This window comes from Mytilus galloprovincialis, chromosome 13 (assembly GCF_965363235.1).
Source record: "Mytilus galloprovincialis chromosome 13, xbMytGall1.hap1.1, whole genome shotgun sequence".
Taxonomy (NCBI): Eukaryota; Metazoa; Mollusca; class Bivalvia; order Mytilida; family Mytilidae; genus Mytilus; species Mytilus galloprovincialis.
In genome coordinates, this window is record NC_134850.1 from 56,500,694 (window position 1) to 56,518,019 (window position 17,326).

Consider the following 17,326-nt stretch of genomic DNA (forward strand, 5'->3'; position numbering starts at 1 on the left):
ATAAAATTTGCGTTTTATTTCCTTGTACGTCAGAAACATAGCTACTATGGCTGAAATGAAGCATAGGGGTAAAATGCATTTTTTTTGCTGCTGAAGAAAATATGACAGATACAAAGAACATTGAAATGTAATTTTTAAGCCACTCATTAAAATATATTGGAAAGCAAAAATAATCATTGATGAAAGATTTAAGAAAAATACAGATTTTGCAATGATATCAGTTTGTTTATTAACATTTGTAATAATAGATTATAAATAATCATGATATCCTTGAAATAAAAGTAATTAATATGGCATGAAATAGATTATAATGAACAGAGACATAAAGTACTTAATATGACACCAGATAGATTTTATTAGTAACAAGTACTTAAAATGACACAATATAGATTTGAACAGAAACATAAAGTACTTAATATGGCACCAAATAGTATGAAATAGTTCATTTATCATAACAAGCATAATGTTAAAAACATCTGTTTAATTGATGCATGAGCTCTGTATCTGTCAAAAAAACTTATTGAATTTTTTTTCATTGTATTAGTTGAAAATCAATCTGTATGCAACTTACAACATCATATATAGAACCCTCAGATGTAAATCTGTGAACAAAAGTATCTTTTTTCCTTTGTAAAACACAGACTACTTTTTTTTTTTTTTATCTATATCCTATATTGCCATTGTTAAAGCTTATATTGCATAGTGATAATGTGATAAGTAAAGATAAAAAGGGGGAATAATCCATTACAGTAAAAACATGGTATTTGTTAAAAAAAATCTAAAATTTTGAGAAACATCTTGCTGAGATTGTAATACAAATTCATATTTCTCGCTACATTGAAGACCTGTTGGTGACCTTCTGCTGTTGTTTTTTCTATGGTCGGTTTGTTGTCTCTTTGACACATTCCCCATTTCCATTCTCAATTTTATTTTTATATATATATTATAGACACAATATGCTATTATGTTATGAAACTTTATATTTACTAAGTTAATATCCTATGTATTTTCTTCTAGTGTTAAAATTCATGAAACTTGAAACTTTTAAGGATGCAGTCATGTCAGGTTTAGGAATTTTCATCAGATACTTATTGTTTGGACTTTTATTGTTTCTTCCTATGATACACTGTCTAAAATAATTTGCACTATATCACCCTCTTTTTTTCATTTATATACACTCCAAAAGCTCTTAAAAGGTCAATTACCAAAATCTACACAGATTCTATTTTTTTTCTCTTAAAGACCGGGGCTAGGGTATAAAAGGGAGACAATTTTTGAAAAAATGGATATATTCAAATTTAAGGCAGGGTTTAGGTCTAAGGAACATTTTTTGATATTTCTTACTCATTAATTACTTTTTTTGCAAAAAAAAATGTACAGAGGTGGGAACATAAAAAAGAAATATTTAGAGCCACACAGATTGAAAAAAATCTTATTATTAATAAGAATATTTTAAAATGAATACCAAAGAATGCCAATGCTAATTAGAAGGAAAAGTCTGAGTAACTATTTTTTAAATATTAGATATCAAACATATCGAAAAGGAGTTTCATACCTTATCAGTATTTTTAGCTTATTTTAGAGTCAGACATTTCCCACCATTTTTTAAATATTAGATATCAAATTTTCTCAAAAAGGAGTTCCATAACCTATCAGTATTTTTAGCTTATTTTGTTCTCTAATGTATGCTCCTCTCTGCTTTATAGTATCAATTTTAAATTTTATGTTTTAAAAAAGGGAAAGTATTTTTGGGTTTTATGCATTAAGTAGAAATGTTTAGAATGTTTAGTCCTTCTACTTGTCCATTTACAACAAACATTAAAGACTACTTCTCATTTGATGAATTTTCTTAGAATGGCAAATTTTATACTTAAAGTGAGCTTTTCTTATCACTTAGGCCTAAATTAAAATATTGTTTGTTTGACCTCTTCCGACCCTATGTTTTAAAACAGGGTAGGTAGGTAGGTAAAATATTTTATTTTTCTTTCCCAAAAAATAACTTAGCTCGGTACATTTTTATACGACCGCAAAAATTGAAAATTTTTTGGTCGTATATTGGTATCACGTTGGCGATGACGCAGACGACGACGCCAACGTGATACCAATATACGACCAAAAAATTTTCAATTTAGGCCCAAGTGATAAGAAAACCTTCCTTTTATGGTCATAAACCTTGTGTTTAAATTTCATAGATTTCTATTTACTTATACTAAAGTTATGGTGCTAAAACCAAGAATAATGCTTATTTGGGCCCCTTTTTGGCCCCTAATTCCTAAACTATTGGGACCTCAACTCCCAAAATCAATCCCAACCTTCCTTTTGTGGAACTATAACTTTAGTTTAAGTAAATAGAAATGTATGAAATTTTGACACAAGGTTTATGACCCCAAAAAGAAGGTTGGGATTGATTTTGGGAGTTTTGGTTCCGACAGTTTAGGAATTAGGGGCAAAAAAAAGGGCCCAAATAAGCATTATTCTTGGTTTTCGCACAATACCTTTAGTATAAGTAAATAGAAATCAATGAAATTTAAACACAAGGTTTATGACCACAAAAGGAAGGTTGGGATTGATTTTGGGAGTTGAAGTCCCAATAGTTTAGGAATTAGGGGCCAAAAAGGGGCCCAAATAAGCATTATTCTTGGTTTTAGCACCATAACTTTAGTATAAGTAAATAGAAATCTATGAAATTTAAACACAAGGTTTATGACCATAAAAGGAAGGTTGGGTTTTATTATGGGAGTTTTGGTCCGAACAGTTTAGGAATAAGGGGCCCAAAATTGAACTTTGTTTGATTTCATCAAAAATTGAATAATTTGGGTTCTTTGATATGCCGAATCTAACTGTGTATGTAGATTCTTAATTTTTGGTCCCGTTTTCAAATTGGTCTACATTAAGGTCCAAAGGGTCCAAAATTAAACTTAGTTTGATTTTAACAAAAATTGAATCAATGGGGTTCTTTGATATGCTGAATCTAAAAATGTACTTAGATTTTTTATTATTGGCCCTGTTTTCAAGTTGGTCCAAATCGGGGTCCAAAATTAAACTTTGTTTGATTTCATCAAAAATTGAATAATTGGGGTTCTTTGATATGCCAAATCTAACTGTGTATGTAGATTCTTAATTTTTGGTCCCGTTTTCAAATTGGTCTATATAAAAGTCCAAAGGGTCCAAAATTAAACTAAAGTTTGATTTTAACAAAAATTGAATTCTTCGGCTTTTTTGATATGCTGAATCTAAACATCTACTTAGATTTTTAATTATGGGCCCAGTTTTCAAGTTGGTTCAAATCAGGATCCAAAATTATTATATTAAGTATTGTGCAATAGCAAGAAATTTTCAATTGCACAGTATTCAGCAATAGCAAGAAATCTTCAATTGCACAGTATTGTGCAATAGCAAGAAATTTTCAATTGCACAGTATTGCGCAATAGCAAGAAATCTTCAATTGCACAGTATTGTGCAATAGCAAATATTTTCAATTGCACAGTATTGCACAATAGCAAGAAAAATCTAATTGCACAATTTTGTGCAATAGCAAGAAATTTTCAATTGGAGTTATCTTTCTTTGTCCAGAATAGTAGTTGAATCAACTTAAATCATTGTTTTATACAATATACAATGTATATTCACTTTTACTACCAACTGATAAATTAAAACAATCTTTACCATTCAGTGATAACAAGCACTTTATTTAACATTTTAATATTTTATGATGTATTTAAATGAGTAGTTATTATTGCAAACTCCATTAGAAATTTGAATTGAGATCAGTTTTGGAAAAAGGGAAAGGGGGATGTGAAAAAAAATGGGGGGGGGGTTAAATTTTTCTCATTCATTCAGATTTCATGAATAAAAAGAAAATTTCTTCAAACATTTTTTTGAGACGATTAATATTCAACAGCATAGTGAATTGCTCAAAGGCAAAAAAAATATTTTAAGTTCATTAGACCACATTCATTCTGTGTCAGAAACCTATGCTGTGTCAACTATTTAATCACAATTCAAGTTTAGAGCTGAATCCAGCTTGAATGTTGTGTCCATACTTGCCCCAACCGTTCAGGGTTCAACCTCTGCGGTCGTATTAAGCTGCGCCCTGCGGAGCATCTGGTTTGTCATGGGAAGGCAGGTAGGTATAATATTTTATTTTATAGATACAAAATCTGCATGACGTAATTTTTGTCTGTATTGCTTTTATTTAAGTATGCTTTTGCTAATAAGTTTCTGGGACTATTAGTATAAAGTCCCAGGAAGTTTTGAGAAAAAGTTATGTAGAATGGGAAATTAATTCATATGCACTACTATTTTGTTTTCAAATATCAAAATATAGGGCTGTGCAGCATATTTTCAACAAATATAAGATTTTTTTGTAGGAACGGAAAAATTAAATAAAATAAAATCTTGCTGGTTAATACAAATAAAAGATTTTCAGGCGGAACAAATTTATAGGGTCGGTCGGTAAAGGGCAAACAAATAATATTTTAATTTAAGCCTTGGGGTGTGTCATCCGCTGTCGTAGTCTTTAACTTTTTACATTTTGAACTTCTTCTAGAGAACCACAGAATGGAATGAAACCAAACATAACATGAATGTTCCTTATGAGGTGCTGACCAAGTGTTGTTACTTTGTTGCTGATCCAACATCCAAGATGGCCGCCAGTGGGGGGACTTAGTTTAACAGAGGACCGAACGGGAAATGCATACAAATGCATTCTTTTAGAGAACCACTGAATGGAATGAAACCATATATAGTATGAATGCTCCTTATGAGGCGCTGACCAAGTGTTGTTACTTTGTAGCCAATCCATCATACAAGATGGCCGCCAGCGAGGTACTTAGTTTAACATAGGACCCTATGGGAAATGCATACAAATGACTTCTTTTAGAAAACCACTGAATGGAATGAAACCATATATAGCATGAATGCACCTTATGAGGTACTGACCAAGTATTGTTACTTTGTAGCCATTCCTTCATCAAAGATGGCCGCCAGCGAGGTACTTAGTTTAACATAGGAAATACATACAAATGTCTTCTTTTAGAGAGCCACTGAATGGAATGAAACCAAACATGAATAATAATTGTGAGGTGCTAACCAAGTGTTGTTACTTTGTCGCTGATCCAACATCCAAGATGGTCGCCAGTGAGGGGACTTGGTTTATTAAAGGACCCTAAGGGAAATGCATACAAATGACTTCTTTTAGAGAACCAGTGAATGGAATGAACCAAACTTAGTATGAATGCTCCTTATGAGGTGCTGACCAAGTGTTATTACTTTGAAGCCGATCCATCATCCAAGATGGCCGCTAGCGAGGGACTTATTTTAACATAGAACCCAAGGGAAATACATACAAATGTCTTTTAGAGAACCACTGAATGGAATGAAACCAAACATAGCATGAATGTTCCTTATGAAGGAGGGACGAAAGATACCAGAGGGACAGTCAAACTCACAAATCGAAAACAAACTGACAACGCCATGGCTAAAAATGAAACAGACAAACAGACAAACAATAGCACACACGACACAACACAGAAAACCAAAGAATAAGCAACACAAACCCCACCAAAAACTAGGGGTCTTCTCAGGTGCTCTGGAAGAGTTAGCAGATCCTGCTCCACATGTGGCACCCATCGTGTTGCTTATGTAATAACAAATCCGGTAAATAGTCTAATTCGGTAGGTCACATTCATGAAAGGGAAGGGGATTGTAGTTACGACGTAAGGAACATATCCGATATCATTTGTGAAACGGTTATTCCATAACTGTCAACCAACTCATGATGGCGTCCGTAAAATTTATGAAGGGATGATTTCAACTTCACCATTTGGAACTCTTGCTTTAATAGCTTCCTTGTGAGCAGCAACCCTCTATCAAGAAAATCATGATAAGAAATGCAAGAACGGGAATATCGTATCAATTGGGAGATATATACCCCGTATGCAGGTGCTGCTGGAATTTTGCTACTTAGAAATGGAAAGTTCACAATTGGAAAGCTGAAATCATCTCTTTTGTCGTAAAGTTTTGTTTTCAACCGACCCTCATTGTCAATTTCTAGATGTAAGTCAAGATATGAGGCCGACCTAACTGTATCTGTAGTATCCTTCATCTCTGGTTCGATGGGATAGATGCGTTCCACATAGTCACCAAATTTTGAATTGTTTAGTGAAAGAACATCTATATAACAGAAAGTAGTTAAAGGATATCGCTAACTTCTTATCTTTCTTCCTGCCGAAAGTCTGTTGAAAAACATGTCCTCCGAACGTAACAAATATGTTGTCAATCAAGCATCTTGATAATGTCAGTTTCAGAGATTTTTTTTGTTTGAATCAGAACTAGTGATCCTTTACAAAGTAGGATTTATCCCTCCCTAAGACAAGATACTTGTATCTACGTTGGCCATTCTTTTTTATGAAACAAAGCAATACCAACTCTTTCAATTTATCTTTTAGTTTGGACAATTTGTCTTTTAGTTTGGAATTTGGAATACTTGTGTAAAGTGTAGAAAAGTCAAATGTTTTAATACTATTACAAGATGGAAGAGAGTTAGATTGTATGTACTCTAAAAGATCTTTGGAATTTTTAAGTATCCACATCTGATTCACGCCAACTCTAGAATAGTCAAGTTTCACAATAACTTTGAAGCCCGTCTTTGATTGCTGATAAAATAGATGTTAATAATTTAGAAAGAGGTTTCGTGGAGCACTTGTAAAACCCAGCAATATACTGTTGTTTTTAAGGACACTTGTGTAGTTTAGGTATCCAATACAGTGATGGAAGATCCAGTTCTTCATCTTTGGTTGAAATTCCAAAGGAACATAGAACAGACCTATGATTATCCAGGATTTCCTCTTTATGAGATGCTGTCCAAAGCCCTGACATGAAAAATATAAAACAATTCAATAGCGAAAACTAACAGCATAATTTATAACCATTTAAGAAAAACAATCATGACAGACAGGAATCAGCAACAACCCCTAAACAGCAGTCTCCTTACTTGGATATGCACATCAAGAATATGAGGTTAATATAAAAAAAGAAGATGTGGTATGATTTCCAATGAGACAACTCTCTACAAGAGACCAAATGACACAGAAATTAACAACTATAGGCCACCGTACGGCCTTCAACAATGAACAAAGCCCAAACTGCTTGATCAGCTATGAAAGGTCCTGAAATGACAAATGAAAAACGATCCAAACGAGAAAACTAACGGCCTAATTTATGTAAAAAAAATGAACGAAAAACAAATATGTAACACATCAACAAACTTACTGAATTGCAGGATCCTGACTTGGGTCAGGCACATACACACATAATTTGGCGGGGTTAAATATGTTAGTGGGATCCCAACCATCCCCCTAACCTTGGACAGTGGTGTAACAGTACAACATAAGAACGAACTATAAAATTAGTAAAATAGGCTTACTATACAGTATGGGCTTTGCTCATTGTTGAAGGCCGTACGGCGACCTATAGTTGTTAATTTCTGTGTCATTTGGTCTCTTGTGGAGAATTAATCGTCTCATTTGGCAATAATACCAACTTCAAAACCACTAACATTTAATAAAAAAAATCATGCATCCAAGACTAAATTATCAATCAGTACACATCCAATTCCAATGGATTTAATGTAAGACGTTATAAACAGTTCAGAGAAAAAACATGGTATTGTGCAATGCTAAGATACAGATATAGACAGATTGTAGATCCATGAATGTATTTGTATATAACAATAATAGTACTTAGTTTGCTTTTATTTTAGTGATATCAAAATCAATATTAATACCAATGAAAACAATATTTAAAGATCTAATTATAATGTTGAATTGGTAATCTTTTAGAATAGGTTTATTTAAAGGATCGATAAGTTTGCCAGGATCTCTCTTAAACATGTTTGTGAGCGCTCCCCTAACCTGGGACTGTGGTGTCTCAGCACAACATAAGAACAAACTGTTAAAATCATTAAAATGGCTTAACTCATCAGATCCATACAAAGCATAACTTATAGCTAATGGCAACACATCATTTGGCTTCTTAAACAGAAATGTAAAAACATCATATCAGAATATCAAATCTCCGGCATATCTGGCGCTAGTCCGACCATATTCGTATTCAGTATTGGACCTGCACACAGTTGAACAGACCTCTAAAATCGAGATGGTCCAAGATCGTGCTGCCAGATACCGATATGTCTGTAACAGGTACCATAACATCAGTAGTCCGACAATCTTGATAAACTCATTAAACTGGCCCATACTACACGAAAGAAGACTACGCACAAGATTAATAAAATTTATTAACAAAATAGTACATCAAATCGTAGCAATCCCATCTGCTATTCTCATAGCATCAGATAGTAGAACCCGCAAAAACATAATCTCATTTTCAGACGCATTTCAACCAAAAAATATACATTAAACATGTTAAAGTTTTCATTTTTTTCCGTATACCATAACTCAGTGGAATTTACTGCCAATCCATAAGTCGCTGTCGCTACGGTCGACTATTTTCAGAGAAAGCATATCATCTATGAAAACATTAAATAGTAGAGTGCGTAAAATTAAACCTTTAGGCACGATAAACCTTTCTGTATGTCAGTCCAACTACTTAGAACACCATTGTCTTTGATTTGTTGTTTTCTGTTAGAAAGATATGAATGCAAGAGGAGTTTGTGCAGTAAAACATTGTAAGGACATTTGTATTTACTACAATATTGTTCTTTATCTCTAAAATACTAAATGAATGTGAGTACACTAATTTTATTTGATTTTTTTCCTGAACTTTAATATTGATATGAATAGATACTTGCAAAGCTCTGATAGGGGCAATGCAGAATATTTAACCACGTGGCTATCGCCAACAGAGTTAAGAAAATTGTGTTCTGACACTAGTCTGCTATACTAAATTCAACAACGGCTTGCCATACGAAACATATATGTTTGCCTCTGTGGACCTACACATTTCGGTAAATATAAAATAGTAGATGTGGTGTGACTGCCAATGGAAAAACTCTCCATACGAGACCAAATGGTACATACATTAACAACTATAGGTCACCGTACGGCCTTCAACAATGAACAAAGCCCAAACTGCTTAGTCAGCTATAAAAGGCCATGCAATGACTATGGAAAAACTTTCCATATGAGATCCTTCGCCTCCTCCTCATCATCCATCAACCATCATCCATTATCAAATAATTGTCAAAACAAAATGTCGAAGTGTCTTGGTTTTAAATGGCTTGATGGTGCTTGTGGTAGTGTTACCACAATAATTGGATATGCGTATAGAGCAGGGGATTTGAACACTATACTCTGCCGCTCCCTAGACTACTTTTAGGTGACACATAAAGCCGAGCGGGTCAGTCTGTTTAGCCAGTACAAAGCCTCAACATGTTTAAGACCTCTACAGTGCCTCTCAGCGACAGCCAACGGTAACTATGGTTTAGTATCCTAGGCTAAACTGCAGAGGATCTTGGAGTAGCAAGGTAACGAGAGGTGTAGTGTGTAGGCCCACCGATGTGTGGATATGCCCTAACACTCATCAACCTGGCCCCAGCTATGGGTAAATAATCAGGCAGATACGGGTTGTAAACCAGGTAAGACAACCTGCACATATATGAGAGAGAACTCTACACAAACTGGGTAGATCACCGCTCATCAGCCCAGCAAGGCAACTGATCTAGAGAACGGGAACCTCAATTATAAAACCCCTGATCCTCCAGGTTGGGGGTTAAGCATGATGCTAATAACCACATCTTATAAAATAAACGCTTATTACAGAAATCAACAAACAGCAGGTATTCCTTGGACGACGGCTGCACAGGTAGCAATATGATTGTGCAAGGAGAAAGCCCAACTCGGGAGGCTTTGGACAGGAGCCGAAATCTCACGGATCCCAAAAAGACCATTCAGATTGGCGCGTAAAATGTGAAAACTATGTTCCAGGTCACAAAAACTGCGCAAGCCATAAGAGAGATAGAAAGGTTCCATAGGAAGATTAGGCATCAGTAAATGCAGGTGGACAGAGTCAGGAAAAATAATCACACAGGATCATACCATCACGATTATACTCAGGCAGAAATGACAGCCAACATACAGAAGGAGTTGCAATCATTATGAAGAAGGAATGTACAAAGAGCTTGATAGAATGGGAACATGTAAACGAGCGATTGATCAGGGCTCGCTTTAATTCCAGCTATACCAAGACATTAATTATTCAGTGCTTCTCGTCTATGCGCGATGCGGAAGAAGAAATTAAAGACGCTTATTATGAAGCTCTTCAGGCTCAAAGTAGCAAAACACCATAATATCTCATTATACGAGACCAAAATGATAAAATTGGGTAGTAAATACAGAACATGAAAGAGCTATGGCAAGGAAAGCCATGGAGTAATGAATGTGAATGGAGAGAGACTTGCAAATATGTGTTCAAATATAATTGATTAATAATTGGAGGAACCCTATTTCAGCATAAAGACATACATAAAATTACATGGAATTCTCCAAACAACAGGGACAAAAATCAGATTGACCACATCATCATATATACGGCAATGGCAAATGGAGACGACCATTGCTCGATACCCGAGCATAAAGAGGAGCAGTCCCGAGCAGATGTGAACTTCGACTATCCTTTAGTTGTAGCTAAACTCCAACTGAAGCTGAAAAAGATACAAGACAATAACAAACCTGAGAGAACGATCACCAATGTCAAGAAATTCATATCAGAAATAGATTTCGAGCAATAAAGGGTCTTGATCAAACTGAAGACAATTCCATATAGAAAAGAGATTGGGGAAATCATCAAAGAGGTGTATCAAATCACAAAAGATCATTGGCTTCCGAAAGAATAGCAATAAACAAAAGTTGACATCAAATACATGGAAAGCAATTGATGAAAGAGCAAAATTCAAAGAAGAGGTCCTCAACACTAGATCATCTAGGTTAAAAGAACAAACACAGAAAGAATATGCAGTGAAAGATAAGGAGGTAAAGAAAAGAGCTAGAAAAGACAAGAGGAACCATCTTGAAGAACGAGCAGAAGAAGCAGAAAAGGCTACCGCCAGAGGTAATTTAAGTACAGTGTTCAAGATTACAAAAGAACTATGTGGACAAGCCAAACAACCACCTCCATGCAGTAGTAAAGACAAAAAGTAAACATCATTACACCTGAAAGGGAACAGGCTGCACATTCAATTCATTGAGTAGAACACTTCAAGGCTGTTTTAAATACTAGTCGATCAGAGCTTATAAACGAATTTCAGGGTTCACTCAAACTTGAAGATCTAGACATAAGCACTGACCCAACATCTAAAGAAGAAATAACAAAGGCAATTAAATCCACGAAATCGGGAAAGGCAGCAGGCATATATGGATTTCAAGCTGAACTACTGAAAGCTGACATCAACACAGCAACAGTCACTCTACATGGTCTCCTTAAAGACATATTAAGGAAAATAAAATCCCAGAAGACTGGGCAAAAGGTCTTATAATTATACTATCCAAGAAAGGTGATCTCTGGAATTGTGACAACTGGAGAGGAAAAGCGTTACCGTCTCAATACCCAGTTAAATGATTTGCAGAATACTGTTAAACAGAATAGACTCTGAACTGGATGACAGTTTGAGACAGGAACAAGCTGGGTTAAGAAAAGGGAAGGGATGTATTGATCAGATATTTGCTCTTAAGAACACCATTGAGCAAAGTATAAAATGGAAGACACCTCTATATATCATCTTTATCGATTTCAAGAAAGCTTTCCACAGTTTACACAGAGAGATTCTTTGGACAATCCGTATATTCTTCGGAATACTACAAAATATTGTAACACTGGCAACTTTGAATGTGCTGTGATACTTAAAAACAAGAAAACTGACTGGTTTGAATCTGGGCTACGCAAAAAAGACTCAAGAAATGCGACTTAAAACAATATCAAACTTAAGACTAAAGACGAGGGAACAGAAATCCAGATACATCTACCTATCTAGGAACTGTGGTTAGTACAGAAGATCCAACACAAAAAAGATAGGCTATAGAGCCAAGGCAAGATCTGCATTTCAAATATATATAGGAAGATGTGGTGTGAGTGCCAATGAGACAACTCTCCATCCAAATAACAATTTAAAAAAAAAACTATTATAGGTCATTGTACGGCCTTCAACACGCGGAGCCTTGGCTCACACCGAACAACAAGCTATAAAGGGCCCCAAAATTACTAGTGTAAAACCATTCAATCGGGAAAACCAACGGTCTAATCTATATAAAATAAAAAAAACGAGAAACGAGAAACACGTATAAATTACATAAACAAACGACAACTACTGTACATCCGATTCCTGACTTAGGACAGGTGCAAACATTTGCAGCGGGATTAAACGTTTTAATGGATCCAAACCTTCTCCCTTTTTCTGAAACAATAGAATAACATCACAACATAGAAAAACACACGGTAAAATATCAATTGGCAGGCTTAACTCAATCAAAAAACGTACATTAATACACTATAAACGAATAAATTTGATCTGCGATATCTGAATGCAAATGCCCAGTTAATAAAATATTAGGGACACACATTCAAAGCCAAAAAGCAAACAAACAAGTCCAAATAAAGCCATGGCAAGTCACCTCTGCGAAATATTTAACCCTACGAAAATATTCACTTTAGAAAAAAAAACTGTTTTAAAAAATACAGGTAAATCTTGAAACTTATACAAATGTAGTAAGAAGAAGTGAAACTTAGAATATATTCCAAATAATCAAAGCTGGTATAAAGACAAGATCCGTATAAATATAAAATAACAAAAAAGCATTATAAACAGTATCAACAGGTCGAATTAACAAGAAAATACGATTTGCGAGTACTCGCAGTTACTGACAGCTAGTTAAAAGCCAAAAATAATTAATATTAAAAAATAATGCATCAGAGACTAAAATCAACTAAAACACATCCCAGGGATTTAGTATTGTAACGTCATGAACAGTCAGAGAAGACATGACTTGTGCAATGCCAACTGAAATAAATGTATCGACAGGTAGTAGGATAGTCGCGGAGGAGCGACTTCTATAGAAATAAAAATTAACGTGTCTATGTCTCTATACATCCCGCCTCAAAAGAAGATACAATTTAGTTATGTTTTAATTTGCTAATGACAAAATCGATATTAGTTCCAATGATAACTATATTCAGAGATCTAAATACAATATTGGTAAGATAACATTTACTTATTGTCGAGCCTGCAACTTTTGTTGCAGAAAGCTTGACATAGGGATAGTGATCCGGCGGCTACGGCGGCGGCGTTAGCTCACTTCTTAAAAGCTTTATATTTTAGAAGGTGGAAGACCTGGATGCTTCATACTTTGTATATAGATGCTTCATGTTACGAAGTTTCCGTCAGTCACATGTCCAATGTCCTTGACCTCATTTTCATGGTTCAGTGACCACATGAAAAAAAAGTTCAAATTTTTTGTAATGTTGAATTCTCTCTTATTATAAGTAATAGGATAACTATATTTGATTCGTACCTTGCAAGGTCTTCATGTCTGTCAGACAGTTTTCACTTGACCTCGACCTCATTTCATGGATCAGTGAACAAGGTTAAGTTTTGGTGGTCAAGTCCATATCTCAGATACTATAAGTAATAGGGCTAGTATATTCGCTGTATGGAAGGACTGTAAGGTGTACATGTCCAACTGGCAGGTGTCATCTGACCTTGACCTCATTTTCATGGTTCAGTGGTTATAGTTAAATTTTTGTGTTTTGGTCTGTCTTTCTCATACTACATGCAATAGGTCTACTATATTTGTTGTATGGAATGATTGTAAGGTGTACATGTCTAGCGGGCAGATGTCATGTTACCCTGACCTCATTTTCATGGTTCAGTAGTCAAAGTTAAGTTTTTGAGTTTTGGTCTTTTTATCTAATATTATATGTCATAGGTCAACTATAATTGGTGTATGGAAATATTTTATGATCTTTATGTCAGTCACGCAGGTTTTATTTGACCGTGACCTCATTTTCACGGTTCATTGCACAGTGTTAAGTTTTTGTGTTTTGGTCTATTTTTCTTAAACTATAAGTAATGGGTCAACTATATATGTTGTATAGAAGCATTGTTAGCTGTACATATCTGCCTGGCATGTTTCATCTGACCTTGACCTCATTTTCAAGGTTCATTGGTCTTTGTTTAGTTATCTTGGTTAATGTTAAGTTTATGTGACAGTTGTATTAGCTTTATATTTAGGACTATCAACATAACATCAATGATTAGTATAGAAGGCGAGACATTTCAGCGTGTGCACTCTTGTAAGTTTGTTTAAAGGTTTGATGAGTTTACACGGATCACATAGTGATTTCCTCGCTTTAAGTACAATATTACCGTAAAATTTAGGATGTGAAATACCATTTTTAATAAGTTTTCTACAGGTATAGCCAAATTTACTAATCAAATCTTTGTATCTATGAAAGAATTTAGAGAAAGTTTTAAGTAATTTATGGTATTGAAATCCCTGACACAGCAATTTCCCAGTGATGCATTGATTACGTTCGTTAACTACGAATTCCCAGTAAATTCTTCATCATCCACACACGAATTTGTCACAGAAAAAAATATTTCTCTCAATTTCAGGTATAGAAATGTGATTTTTATTTTCTGAGACAAGTGCTTGTGACCACTTGCGATCACCCAATGTACAGTACTTCAGTACTTTGATTTGTTTCTTTTTAAAGGGAGGTAATAGTTCCCAGACTTTTACGGAATACCTTTGGAATTATCAATGTATTTTTAGTTCCGGGTAATACTTAAACTTTGCTGTTGACGTTTGCAAGTCCGACGAAATAATTCTTCTGATTGGAATATTAGGAGAATGACACCAACAATACCTTAAAATGAACAGTAAGGATCGTTTAACCACTAATTTTATCGTAATTAACCAATAGTTATGTTCATAATTATAAAAGTGTTTGATTTACAATGATTTATCTCGGACAATTAATTTAAAAAGGGGGATTATTTTCGATCTCCCAAAAACTGTATGAGAGTATGAGAATAACTGTTCATACTAAATACAAAAAGAAGATGTTGAAACTACCTAGCATTGTCTTTTCGGGTTTATCCATTTTCGTTTAAACAATAACTTGTGTCATTATCTAGGACCAATACTTTAAAATAGATTTGAACTGTAAAACTGTTGAACCCACACACCTTATCGCTATTTGTCCGCCATTATCATGATATCGTACAGGTTCTCGTAAAACTTTGACGTCACAATACAAAATATCTGACGCCACAATAGAAAAGTGATTATTGTATGCGTCAAAAGTTCAAGCGGCCGGGTCAACCGGGATTAGCGATAAGGTGTATTGACTCTCTTTGATCACAAACTCTTACATGTAGAACTGACCTTAGACTACTGAAACGAAGCATGTGATACCTCCCAAAGGGTTTCGGTTTTAAACAAGTTGAGTTCGCATGTTACTGTGAGTTAAAAATGTATATATACATTATACCATGACATTGTATACCAATGATTAACCATGTTTACATGTACATAAACAGTCACCTGTCATTTAGATCAATTTTATAGTAACCATGCATTATAATGGAAGCTTTGCATGAAAACAAGAGAAAAACTGATGCATGTATCTACACTGAGACATATATTTTAACTTCATTTGTTAAAATGTTCCTTTTGTTTGGACTGATCATGCTGATACACTGATATCATTAACGTCCAGCACCCACATAGCACGGTCAGTCATGTCAGTAACGAAATTGAGCTTAATTAGCATTGAAATATCGGACAAATTTTCTAAATAGTGACTTAGTGAATTTAAGTCTTCTTCAATGTGATCATGTCAATACAGTCATGACAGTGCATGCAGTGTAAGTTGTTTATTTCAAGTGACATCACTAAAAGCTCTCATGACTTAGAGTAGTGAGGAGACCTTCCAAATTATCATGTGAATGATTTAAATGGCAATATGTTTGGTTTAATTGACATACATTTACCTTCATAACCTTTATCATTGTTTATCTCTCACTTCATTATTTTGGCAGTTAATCTTTTTGAATTTTTTAACATCAAAATTATCATTTCTGGGTCATTCATAAATGTAGCTGTCTATGCAGTATGGGCTTTGCTGAGTTTGCTCATGGTTGAAAGCCATACTGTGACCAATAGTTATTAATTTCTGTGCAGTTTGGTCTCTGGTTGAGAGTTGTCTCATTGGCAATCATACCACATCTTCTTAGTTATATATTTAATAATTATGTCAATAAATGTAAATTCTATCATTTAGTCATTGTTAGTGGCAATTTAGATTCAAATAAGTTTTTCTCTCTTGACCAAAGTGAAAAACCCTGCTTCATTAAGCACAGTCGTGACAGTATGTTTTGGTTATTAAACATTGTTAAAGATTTAATATCAACAATGAATTCACAATTTAAATTTTTTTTATCTTATTTTAAATGCTATCATTTGTTTTAATTGAAATTTGGATCACACATGAATATAAAGAGTACTAATTCTGTATAAAAACAATTAAAACTTATTACTAAATCTTTTCCATTTTCTCATAATACAATTATTATACATATATACATGTACTGGCAATTGTAGATAAATTCAAATTGGGTATAAAATGTTAATAGGGATACATTTAAATAAATATTTCAACTAATTTCATGTACAACTGATTTGATGCTATTAGTAAACAATTGATTAATTATTTGACAATTTGCTTGTACATTGTAAGTCAGATGGGAACAATGGGCAATTTCTAATTCCAATAACGATACGGTACCATTTTCATATATAATCAGCATAGTTAAATTTACATTTTGCATGCCATCATATATCTTTTTAAACAACTTAAGATAAGATACATGTAATATCTACTCACATTTGTCAAAATAATTAAGTGTTTAGGCAACATGCAAGGTTTCTAGCTCAGAAACTTGTTCTCAAGACCAATGAAGACCAGATATATAATTATCAAAAACCCACATTTTGATTTTGAGATATAATAGAATTTTAACCATATTGATAAAGGTGTTTAAAAGTTTTCAAATTGAAAAAGGAAAATAAGAAATTGATTTTAGTGATTGTCAAATATTAAACATGTTATTAACATGTTAAAAGTGATGAAATCTGAAAATCATATTTTTTTGCTGGTATTTAAATGAAAAATGTACCATTTACTATAAAGACAATGAAAGAAAATGATTCTCTGTGTTAAAATTATTGGTTGCCCATGATTGATGAAAGTGCCCACCAAAATAAATAGTTATGGTAGTCATGATAGTGCTGGGAATTTAACAAAAATATAT